Source organism: Coptis chinensis, chromosome 2 (assembly GCF_015680905.1).
Source record: "Coptis chinensis isolate HL-2020 chromosome 2, ASM1568090v1, whole genome shotgun sequence".
Taxonomy (NCBI): Eukaryota; Viridiplantae; Streptophyta; class Magnoliopsida; order Ranunculales; family Ranunculaceae; genus Coptis; species Coptis chinensis.
In genome coordinates, this window is record NC_141457.1 from 42,920,311 (window position 1) to 42,933,436 (window position 13,126).

Consider the following 13,126-nt stretch of genomic DNA (forward strand, 5'->3'; position numbering starts at 1 on the left):
TCGCTTAGTAGCAGTACGACCTCGGTTCCTATCCTCCCTGATCACCAGATCGCTCTTACGCTTATCCATTACGGTTTCACTAGTTTGACCCCGAGCCCTTTCTTTCTGATCTCTTCTTTTCTCCCTGATCACGGGACCTCCTTTTTCCACGAAGAAATGCGTGACTTCAGGCAGTTTCGCTTGTTTCTGAGCCCGAGCCAACCTTGCAAACCTCTCTATTTCCTTCTGCTTGGTTCGCTTCTTTATAGCGAGCTCTACAAACACAACAAAACACACAATCAGTTCAAAATAACAGTAACCCAACCATCAAAACGACAAAACCAACACACTCCTACCTACCAACAATATTGCAAACCCTAGTTTGCAAACTACATCCTCTTGCACAATAGTTCCCAACTAACAGCAACGACCTCTTCTTCCAGCCTCATTGCTCACACCATCCAACACACTAGAATTCCCCAAGAGTTTGCAAGCTAAAGTTGAAATTGCGAGATCGCTTTACCGCGAAATGCTCAATAATGTCAGATACCCCTATGCGGTACTCACCACTCGCATTCAATAAATCGAACACCTTGAACAGACGCCAAGTGTTACCAACAAACTGATAGGGGGACTTCCAACAGAAATTTAAGAAGTCACAAACCAACTTCGAGAATGGTATCGTCATACCAGCCCTCAGCTGACCCTCACAGATTATTATCCCACAATTCAGAGGGTTATACTCCTCACTACGCATATTTTCGTTCTGGCCTGGGTTGTATATCTCTAGGTTGTTTGCTTCTATCCCATAAGCTGCCCTCAGGTCGGGAAACGCACTTGCTGCAAGTCGATCCACCGTCCTAGGGGGCAACCTACTGGAAGACGACCCCTCTTCACAACCTAAAGTGCTAGCTATAGCACCCACAGAACCAGAGCGTGCCCTATCCTCATCACCCCTAACCTCAGCCTCATCATCCTCAGGCCCATTTTCAAAACCCACAGACTCCTCTTTATCTTCCTCATATTCACCACAGCTTACAAACACTTCCTGAACCTCTTCCAACTGAGTATCATCAGAGTCAGACATCTCGTGTTTATTTTATCAATACGCAAAACTACATAATAAAACCTAACACCGATCTAGCTATTAAGCACACAACGCCTTAACAAGAAGAAAGAAACAAAAAAACGAAAGAGCAGCAGTAGCAGCAAAAACACTCACCTGAGAAACCCTAGCTTGCATTGGTGTTGAAGAAGAAAACGGAAAATAACTTTTCGGTTCTCCAAAGATTGATTTTGAATAACTGCCCCTTCAGTTCCCAATGCAATATGATTACAGCCTACGCCCTAGCCCGCACACGTGTACCAAGGACTTGTCTTTTCACTAATCCGAAAAATGCAGCGACACATTTCCTCAATAATTGCTCATATTTGCTCACGTGACGTCCACGTGCTAGCTATCACTGCACACCAGTTCATTAGGTATTTCCATTTACTTCAGTTCGTCTCTTCATTCATGCTCAACACGTGCTACCATGTTCTCTCAGTAGGTCACTTCAACGAACTATACGACCTACTGAGAGGGGGCTGTGTGAGGGAGTGATATTCTCATCTTGGAATATCAAGCACGTGTTCAGCATAGTGAAAATACCACACCGACCTCTAACCTAGTTCTCCGAACTATCATCAGGATGACCTACACCATTAGCTCGTGTTTGCGAGCTACGAGATCACTTTAGAACAAATCGTATCACTACGCAGATCGTTCTACATCATGACTCAGCTTATCTTCTAGAAGCAATCATTACCCAAGCTGCTCTTCTACAAACCACTGCCGCAAGTTACTAACCACTGCAACTAATCCCCATCATCACAACATTCCTACCAACACCACTCTTATACTCCTTCTCAATCTGAACCCTATATTTGTGTTGATCTTTACACGTGTTGGGTGAAGATTCACCTTCACTATCTATAAATACCTCCCATATGAACTATGTCAGACCTGATTCTTCTCTCCCCCTAGAATCAAGAGAAGATACATAGGCAGTTCGTTCATCAACGAACTCGGTCTTTACCATCTTCAAGCCCATTCTCCCTACGACCTCGTATGTGAAGGTTAACTAAAATGCTCCTTTACATATATACTTAAGTCTAATACATGAAAATAGGAAACACCAAACACGAATTCGTTCTGACAACCCGATAGGCGCACTCCACGCCCTATAACTTCCACAGAGATAATAGGTGCACGCCTATATATATACTTCAACAGTAAGAATTCTTCAAATGAGTCAGTTGGCAGTGAGGCATGGTTTTCTAGTCATGATACTGATGAAAAAGATGATGAGAATGTCAAGAAGGGAAGACAAAGCATGCCAAAATTTTGTGGATCATCTTCGTCTTGGCCCTCTCTCGGAAAACTAGAACTCAGAGTCTAGGAGGTGATTCAGAATGTATGAGTCCAAACAACAAAAAAATTAAACTCAAGGCTGATGTAGTTTCTTCTTTGGATACTTTAGAAGACAGTTCAGCATCTAAAGGTGCTTCTTCAGCTTCAATGGAGGAGACTTTTAGTTGGTGATGAAAGGGGAAATAGAGAAACTCCTTCCAGTAACTAAACTTGACCATTGCCCCCAAGGCACTTGAGACGTTTGTTGGCATTATCCCTCACATGAAGAGAGAAAACGAAGTTCATTCTGCATGGAAATGTCAGAGCGCGACCCGCGCCTATGCCGTGGAAGACTTCCAGTAACTTCAGTGCGACCCGCTCTCAAATTCGTCTTGACCCGAGCGCGCCCTGCGCCCATGCCTATTTTGGCAGGATTCTATTTTTCCGGAACCGCGAGTTTTGGCTTATATGTTTGGGTTTTTGGCAAAACCAAACATACGAGAGGCAACACAAAAGTCAGAGAAAACCCAATCTTGAAAGCTATCAAGATTAAGAGATAACCTTTACAGAGAGACAACCCTGTAAAGAGATAAGAGTGATCTAGTAAGGTGAGAGATTGAAAGGAGAGATTGTAATCTTCCTTCCCACTTTATAAATAACTAGCTCTTGTGGTAGTAGGCACCATTGGCCGAACCACGGTATATTCTTTGTGTTGTGGTTTGCTTTTATTGTTTTACATTATTATTTGTTGTTAATAGTTGTTTAGCGAGTTGGGCATGTTAGTATAGGTTGTAGTTGATATTTAGAATTTGTCTGGAGTTGAATTGTGTTCAAATACAAGTTATCTGTGTAGTGGGGGAATCGATTGGTATTGGGATAAACCCCAACAAGTGGTATCAGAGCCTTGGTTAGATTAGCCTAGGGTGTTATCCAAATCATGGTCAGAAGGTGTTTGCCAAAAAAACTAAGAGAAGATTTGAGTTTAAATAACTTGTAGAAATGGACCATTTCGTGAACACTTGCATGACGAGTCTGAATAGGAAGAACTACACCATTTGGAAAGCCACGATGGAAGACTTGCTTTATTGCAAGGACTTGGCACAACCCATTGAGAATGGAGGAGAAAGACCGGAAACGGTTGCTGCGGCTGAGTGGAGCAAGCTTGACAGAAAAGCAATTGGGTACATTCGACAGTGGATTGACGACAGTGTCTTTCACCATGTATCCCAAGAGACAACAGCTTTTGGCTTGTAAAAAAAACTCGAAGCCCTTTATGAGAGGAAGTCGGGCAGAAACAAAGTGTTTGTCGTTAAGAAATTTGCCGACACGGAGTACCAAGAAGGTTCTTCAATGTCTGAGCATCTTAACGAATTACAGAATACCATCAATCAGATACATTTGATGAAGATTGATTTAGGAGACGAAGTTGAGGCTTTGTTTGTATTAGGCACTCTACTCGAAAGTTGGGAGACATTAGCAGTCTCTCTACACGGAGCAGCCAAGGATGGAATTGTTACCATGGAGATGGCTACCACATCTTTGTTGAATGAGGATACTAGAAGGAGTTCAAAAGGCAGCTCCTCACACTCAGAGATCCTTGTCACAGAGAAACGAGGGAGAGGTAGATACAGAAAACCATCTTGTTCTAGAGGTGATGACAGAAGTAAATCTAGGGGTGAAGCTAGAACTCCTAAGGCAGAGAGGCAATGTTACTATTGTGCCACCAAGGGCCACTTCAGATATGAGTGTAGAACACTGAAGAGGGATGAGAAGAATAACTGTGTACATGAAGACATGGTGCAGAGGAATGGAAACACAGGCAGAGATACTACCGCACTAGTCGATAACCTAGTGGGAATTGTGTCAGATTGTGGTGTGTGTTGTCTTAGTACCTCATGTCAGGATATAGATTGGGTGATAGATACAGGAGCATCCTATCATGTCACACCGCACAGGGAATTCTTCACTACCTACAGTGGTGGTGAATATAGTGAAGTGAAGATGGGTAACAGTGGTGTCTCGAAGATTATAGGCATTGGTGATGTTCATGTAGAAACCAATGTAGGCTACACCTTGACACTCAAGGATGTAAGACATGTCCCTGACATACGGTTAAGCCTAATTTTGGTTGGAAAATTAGATGACGATGGCTTTGTAAACTCGCTTGGTAATGGGGAATGGAAACTGAGCAGAGGTTCCATTATAGCAGCCAGAGGGAAGAAAATTTGCTCTCTTTACAAAACACAGTCTAGTTTGTGTAAAGCAGAAGTGAATACGGCAGAAGAAGAAGCTTCCTCCGAACTATGGCACAAGAGACTGTGACACATGGGCATAAAAGGGATAGAAGTTCTTGCTAAGCAAAAGGCCTTGCCAGACATCAAAGGTACACATTTAAATACATGTACTCACTGTTTGGTAGGAAAGCAACACACGATGTCTTTCCAAAGATTCCCGTCTCACATAAAGGATAATGTCCTTGAACTAGAGCACACATACTTATGTGGTCCTATAAAAGTGAAGTCCCACGGGGGAGCTTCATAATCCGTGACCTTCATTAATGATGCGACAAGAAAGATATGAGCCTATAGTTTGAAGACCAAGGATGAAGTACTTGGCGTGTTTGAGAAATTCCACAGCATGGTGGAAAGAGAGACTGGGAAGTTGTTAAAGTGTATTCGCTCAGATAATGGGGGTGAGTACATTGGGCCGTTTGAAGAGTATTTCCAGAGTCATGGGATTCATCATGAGCAGACCGTTCCCAAGACACCGCAACAGAATGGAATAGCAGAGAGAATGAACCATACCATTGTAGAGAGGATGAGATGCATGCTATCGCACTCTAAGCTACCTAGAACCTACTGGGTAGAAGCAATGCGTACAGCCGTGCATGTGATCAACCTATCGCCGTCGAAGCCTCTGAATAGTGACTATCCAGAGAGAGTATGGTTAGGCAGAGATGTTGATTGTGGATACTTGAGGGTATTTGGGTGCAGGGCATTTGTACATATTCCGAAGGATGAGAGATCCAAGCTTGAAGACAAAGCCAAGCAGTGCATTTTTCTGGGTTATGGAGATGAAAAGTTTGGTTACAAACTCTATGATCCGATTAACAAGAAGGTAATCCGAAGTCGAGATGTTGTGTTCCTGGAAGACCAAATCATAGCAGACTTTGAAGAGGGTGAGAAGCTACAGGCTTTCACTAATGATCTTGTTGATTCAAAACCATAAGTTGTTCCTACTGTGGAACGTGCAGAAGGTATTGAGAATGCACAGAACCATGAGTTTGAAGCTCATGATGAGAATCCCATTGCTCATGATGGGATAGAACCTATTGGTATAGAAGATGCAGATGAGATGCATGAACCACCACCAGAGCAAGCAGAAGTGCATCCTCCTGAGGCACCAGCAGATGGGGAAAGGAGGTCAAATAGAAAGAGACTAGCTTCAACCAGGTATCCACCACATACGTACGTGCTACTATCGGATGGTAGAGAACCTATGTACTATCAAGAGGCACTTGAAGGTACATACAAAGAGAAGTGGTTGAAGGCCATGCATGACGAGATGAATTCTTTGCATAAGAATCACACTTATGAGTTAGTTGAGAAACCGCAAGGACGAAAAAGTCTCAAGAATAAGTGGATATACAAAGTCATGAATGAGGAGAATAATCCTCACCCAAGGCACAAAAGCTCGCCTTGTTGTGAAGGGATTCGGTCAAAGGAAAGGGATTGACTTTGATGAGATTTTCTCTCCTGTAGTGAAGATGACTTCTATCCGGGTGGTATTGGGTATGGCCGCAAGTATAAACCTGGAGGTTTAGCAACTAGATGTTAAGACATCTTTTCTTTATGGAGACCTTGAAGAAGATGTCAACATGGACTAGCCAGAGGGGTTTGAGGTCAAAGGCAAGGAGCACCTAGTATGCAAGTTGCTAAAGAGCTTGTATAGGTTGAAGCAAGCACCGAGACAATGGTACATAAAGTTTGATTTCTTTATGGCAAAGCAAGGATACAAGAAGTCTGCTTCTGATCATTGTGTGCTTGTTCAGAGATTTCCAGATGGAGATTTCATAGTGATATTGTTGTATGTGGATGATATGTTGATAGTTGGCCCAAACATCAATAAGATATCTAAGCTGAAGAAAGACTTGAGTAAGTCATTTGAGATGAAGGATTTGGGTAAAGCAAAGCAGATACTTGGGATGCGGATCACTCGAGATAGAAAGAGTGGGAAGTTGTGGCTTTCTCAAGAAAGCTATATTAAGAAGGTGTTGAAGAGATTCAACATGGATCAAGCGAAGCCAGTCAGTTGTCCGCTTGGTGGCCAATTCTGCATGACCAAAAAGATGTGTCCAAAGGGTGAGCATGAGCAAAGTCAGATGGAAAAGATTTCTTATGCATCCGCAGTGAGTACCTTGATGTACGCAATGGTGTGTACACGACCGGATATATATTTCGCTTTCTCTGTGGGCGTTGTAAGCCGCTTTCTGTCAAATCCGGGTAAAGAACATTGGGAAGGTGTTAAGTGGATATTGAGATATCTCAAGGGCACTTCCAAATCATGTTTGTGCTTTGGTGGAAGTAAGCCCTTACTTGAAGGCTACTACGATGCGCATATGGCGGTGATGTTGACTCGATGAAGTCCACCTCCGGTTATCTGGTTACTTTTGCAGGGGGAGCAGTTTCTTAGCAATCTAAGTTGCAAAAGTGTGTTGCCCTCTCTACTATAGAAGTCGAGTATATTGCAGCCACTGAGTGTTGCAAAGAGTTGCTATGGATGAAGAGGTTCTTCGACGAACTAGGGCTAAAGCAGAAACAGTTTGTAGTTCTATGTGACAGTCAGAGCGCCATCCATTTGAGCAAGAATCCGAGTTTTCATTCTAGATCCAAGCACATACACGTGCGTTATTATTGGATTAGAGAAGTACTCAAATACAAGCATTTGTGTATCGAGAAGATCCATACCGACAAGAACGGGTCGGATATGATGACCAAAGTCTTACCGAAAGGTAAGTTTGATGTTTGTTGTGCTATTGCCAGAATGGCAGCACACTCCTCCTGTTGATTTGAAAATTTCATGGAGGTATCCCTCCTCACTGTTCGGGAGGGGGAGATTGTTGGCGTTATCCCTCACATGAGGAGAGAAAACGAAGTTCATTCTGCGTGGAAATATTAGAGCGTGACCCGCGCTCAGATTGGCCTTGACCAAGGCGCGACCTGTGCCCATGCCATGGAAGACTTCCAGTAACTTCAATGCGAGCCGCGCTCAGATTGGTCTTGACCCGAGCGCGCCCCGCGCCCATGCCTATTTTGGCAGGATTCTATTTTTTCAGAACCGCGAGTTTTGGCTTGTATGTTTGGGTTTTTGGCAAAACCAAACATACGAGAGGCAGCACAAAAGTCAGAGAAAACCCAATCTTGAAAGCTATTAAGATTGAGAGATAACATTTACAGAGAGACAACCCTGTAAACAGATAAGAGTGATCTAGTAAGGTGAGAGACTGAAAGGAGAGATTGTAATCTTCCTTCCCACTTTATAAAGAACTAGCTCTTGTGGAAGTAGGCACCATTGGCCGAACCACGGTATATCTTTGTGTTGTGGTTTGCTTTTACTACTTTACATTATTATTTGTTGTTAATAGTTGTTTAGTGAGTTGGGCATGTTAGTATAGATTGTAGTTGATATTTAGAATTTGTCTGGAGTTGAATTGTGTTCAAATACAAGTTATCTATGTAGTGGGGGAATTGATTGGTATTGGTATAAACCCCAACAACGTTCTCCCGCCGCCAATGAAGAAATATATGAGAGTGATAAAGTTGTTGCATCTAGAAGCGGCTTCATGCAGATGGTGAGATGGAGCAACCTGGCAGAGAGAGTCCAACAGAATCCTCTGGAGCTGAGGTGAAGGATAGTGAATTGAAACACAGGAAGCTTCAAAGGAATAAGCAGGTTAAGACACAAACATTTAAAGAATGGGAAGAAGTATATACGCTTGAAAATGATCAGAGAGAAACAGATGAGATATTATGAAGGAAGCGCTTTTAGAAAAGTAAAAGGTTGCTGATGTTTGGGAAGTACCAGTTGGTGCCATTCTTGTACAGTTATTGCTCGAGGATGCAATATGTAAGTGGCATTACAGCTTATACTTTATGTGCCTCTGAGATTAGATCTATACCGACTAGGGAATGTTTAATCTTTCTCTGTATTTCAGAGTGGAAGATTTATGAGATTCCACATACTGCTCATGCGAAGATGATTTGCTTACGTGAAGCCTCTAAGATGCTTCAGACATGGAGGCTCTCGGTACGTTCATGTAAACATTACTTGCCATCTTCTAAGGCAATAGGATAAATTTCTCCGACTTCACTTAATTGACCAAGTGGATCTAATTTACATGCAATGTAAAGTACATGGGCTTCTTGAACTTCTCATCTTGTTACTATTTTAAAAAGCCATTTCATGAGATATGGTTTGGACAAAATTAAAGTGCTCTGAAAAAAGTGTATTTTTTTTTTTTTTTTTTGATAACTATTTTACCTCTCCTATATCTTTGCATAGGGGACAACCCTTTATGTAACACCCATGTCCCATGTGCGCGGGTGCTATTCTTCAAGCTAGAATCGACACAGTGGTATGGGGAGCTCCCAACAAGCTTTTAGGAGCTGATGGTTGTTGGAATTATCCCTCACATGAGGAAGAAGAGAGAAACTAATACTGTTCGTGTGAATAAGTCTGAGCGCGCACGCGCTCAGATTGGCATTGCCCAAGGCGCGCCCACGCCCTTGCCTTGAAAAAGAAGATAGTGTTTTTTTTTTCAGCCTCTCACGAAACATGTCTACTGGAAGTCTGGAGCTGGGAAAATAAGAAGGCGTGCGCGCTCAGGTTTGCCTATCTGAGAGCAAGCGCACTCATGCGTGAATAAGTCGGGTTCTGATTTTCTCCATAGTAACACAAAATTTCACAGACGCGCCAAAATTTTAGATTACTATAAAAACAAAAATTAGGTTTTGGAAAACCAAGTCTTGAATAGAAACCCAATTTTGAGAGCAACCAAGATTGAGAGAAAAACCTTGCAAAGAGAAAAGCTTGCAAGGAGAGATGAGTGATCTAGTAAGGTGGAGAGACTTGAGAGGAGTGATTGTAATCTTCCTTCCCATACTTATAAAAGGATTAGCTCTTGTGGAAGTAGGTGTCATTAGCCAAACCACGGTACATCTTTGTGTTGTGGTATGTTTTACTTGCTTTATATTTCTATTGCTTGCTTGTGATAGTTAAATCCACAGTTTAGGTTGTGGTTGTTGGTTATAGTTAAAGTTTAGATTTTCGATTGGAATAGAAGATTGTCCAAGAGCAAGCTATCTTAGTGAGGATCAATTAGTATCCTTTTCCCCAACAAGTGGTATCAGAGCCAGGTTGGATTAAGCCCAACAAGATTGTTATCCAAATTTTGCCTAGAAGGTGTTTGATAAAATTTATGAGAGGAGGTTTGAGTTGAAATAGCTTGTAGAGATGGACCATTCTGTAAACACTCGCATGACTAGTCTAAATAGAGGTAACTACACTATTTGGAAAGCCAGGATGGAAGACTTGCTTTATTGCAAGGACTTGACACAACCCATTGAGAATGGAAGAGTAAAACCAAATGCAATTGGCGCGGCTGAGTGGAAGACGCTTGATAAAAAAGCGATTGGGTGCATTAAACAACGGATTGACAACAATGTAATCCGCCTCGTATCCCAACCGCTTTCAGCCTGTGGAAGACATTAGAAGACCTTTACAATAAGACAAGAAAGGATGCACATAATAGCTCATGTCACTCAGAGATCCTTGTTACAGAAAAGCAAAAGAGAGGCAAAAGCAGAAAACCATCTCATTCTAGAGGTGATGACAAAAGAAAATCTAGGAGCGTGAGCATACCTCCTAAGAAAGACTTGCCGTATAATCATTGTGGTATCCATGGCCACTTCAAGTATGAATGCATAGAATTGAAGAGGGATGATAAGACTAGTACCGTATATGAAGACAAGTTAGAGTTGAAAGCACCACCGGTAGAGACGTCATAGTCATAGCTTCAGAAGGTGAAGTAGGAATTGTATTAGATAGTGACGAGTTATGCTTGAGCACTTCATGCCAGGGTGCAGAGTGGGTAGTAGATATAGGTACTTCCTACCACGTCACACCCCAGAAAAGTTTCTTCACTACCTACAAATCGGGTGATTTTTGTGAGGTAAAGATGGGCAACAATGAAGTCTCAAAGATTGTAGCCATTGGTTATGTTCATGTAGAAACCAATGTTGGCTACACCTTGACACTCAAGGATGTAAGACATGTCTCTGACATTTGGCTAAGCCTAATTTCCGTTGGGAAGTTAGATGATGATGGCTTTCAAAACTCGTTTGGTAACAGGGTATGGAAATTGAGCAGAGGTTCCATTATAGTAGCCAAAGGGAAGAAAACTTGCTCGCTTTATAAGACACATGATAGTTTGTATAAAGCAGAGTTAAATGCGGTACAAGAAGCTTCCTCCGAACTATGACATAAGAGACTATGTCATATGAGATAAAAAAGTATGGAAGTTCTTGCCAAGCAAAAGGCATTGCCAAATATCAAAGGTACGTATTTAAATAGATGTACTCATTGTTTAGTTGGAAAACAACCCAGGGTGTCTTTCCAAAGATTCCCCTCTCACAGAAAGGACAATGTCCTTGTGCTTATACACACAGATTTATGTGGTCCTATGAAAGTGAAGTCCCTTGGGGGAGCTTTGTACTTCTTGACTTTCATTGATGATGCCTCAAGAAAGATATGGGCATATAGTCTGAAAACCCAAGGATGAAGTACTTTGCGTGTTTAAGGCTTTCCATTGCATGGTGGAAAGAGAGACAGGGCGTGTTCAAGACTTTCCATTGCATGGTGGAAAGAGAGACAGGGAAGCCTTTGAAGTGTATTCGCTCAGATAATAGGGGTGAGTATATTGGGCCATTTGAAAAGTATTGCAAGAGTCATGAGATTTGTTATGAGCAGACCGTTCCCAATACTCCGTAACACAATGGTATAGCCGAGAGGATGAACCGGACCATTATAGAAAGGATGAGATGCATGTTGTCTCACTCTAAATTACCTAGAAGTTACTGAGTAGAAGCAATACACACAGCCGTACATGTGATCAATCTATCGCCTCGAAGCCTCTGAATAGTGATTATCTAGAGAAAGTATGGTCAGGCAGAGATGTTGATTATGGACACTTAAGGGTATTTGGGTGCAGGGCATTTGTTCATATTCCCAAGGATGAGAGATCCAAGCTTGATGACAAAGCTAAGCAATGCATTTTTCTGAGTTATATGGATAAGAAGTTTGGCTACAAACTTTATGATGTGATTAACAATAAGGTAATCCGAAGTCGAGATGTTGTGTTCTTGGAAGACCAAACCATAGCAGATTTTGAGGATGGTGAGAAGCTAAAAACTTTCACTAATGATCTTGTTGATTCAGAACCAGAAGTTCCTACTGTGGAACGCACAAAAGACATTGAGAATGCAGAGAACTATGGGTTTGAAGCTCATGATGATGATCCTATTGCTCATGATGGGATAGAACCTATTGATATAGAAGATGCAGATGAAATGTATGAACCACCACCTCAGCAAGATGAAGTGCATCCTCCTGAGCTACAAGAAGATGGGGTAAGGAGGTCCGACAGAGAGAGACAAACTTCAACCAGGTATCTACCACATACGTATGTTTTACTATCTGATGGTGGAAAATCTATGTACTATCAAGAGGCTCTTGAAGGTACAGACAAATAGAAGTGGTCGAAGGTCATGCATGATGAGATAGATTCTTTGTATAAGAATCACACTTATGACTTAGTTGAGAAACCGAAAGAAAGAAAAGTTCTCAAGAATAAGTGGATCTACAAAGTCAAGCATGAGGAGAATAATCCACATCCAAGACATAAAGCTTGCCTTGTTGTGAAGGGATTCGGTAAAAGAAAAGGTATTGACTTTGATGAAATTTTCTCTCCTGTAGTTAAGATGACTTCTATCAGGGTGGTATTGGGTCTGACCGCAAGTATGAACCTAGAGATTGAGCAACTAGATGTCAAGACAGCTTTTCTTCATGGAGACCTTGAAAAAGATGTCTACATGGACCAGCCAGAGGGGTTTGAGGTCAAAGGCAAGGAGCACCTAGTATGTAAGCTTAGTTTGTATAAGTTGAAGTAGGCACCGAGATAGTGGTACATAAAGTTTGATTCCTTTATGGTGAAGTATGGTTACATGAAGTCCGCTTCCGATCATTGTGTGTTTGTTCAAAAATTTCCAGATGGGGATTTCATAGTGCTCTTGTTGTATGTGGATGATATATTGATAGTTGGCCAAAACATCAACAAGATATCCAAACTGAAAAAAGACTTGAGTAAGTCATTTGAGATGAAAGATTTGGGTCAAGCAAAGCAGATACTTGGTATGCGGATCACTCGTGACAGAAAGAGTGGGAAGTTGTGGCTTTCTCAAGAAAGCTACATTGAGAATGTGTTAAAGAGATTCAACATAGATCAAGCGAAGCCAGTCAGTTGTTCGCTTGGTGACCAGTTCCGCATGACCAAAGATATGTGTCCAAAGGGTGAGCATGAGCAGAGTCAAATGGAAAAGATTCCTTATGCATCTGCAGTGGGCAGCTTGATGTATGCAATGGTGTGTACAAGACCGGATATTACTTTCGCCTTTGGTGTTGTAAGCCGTTTTCTGTCAA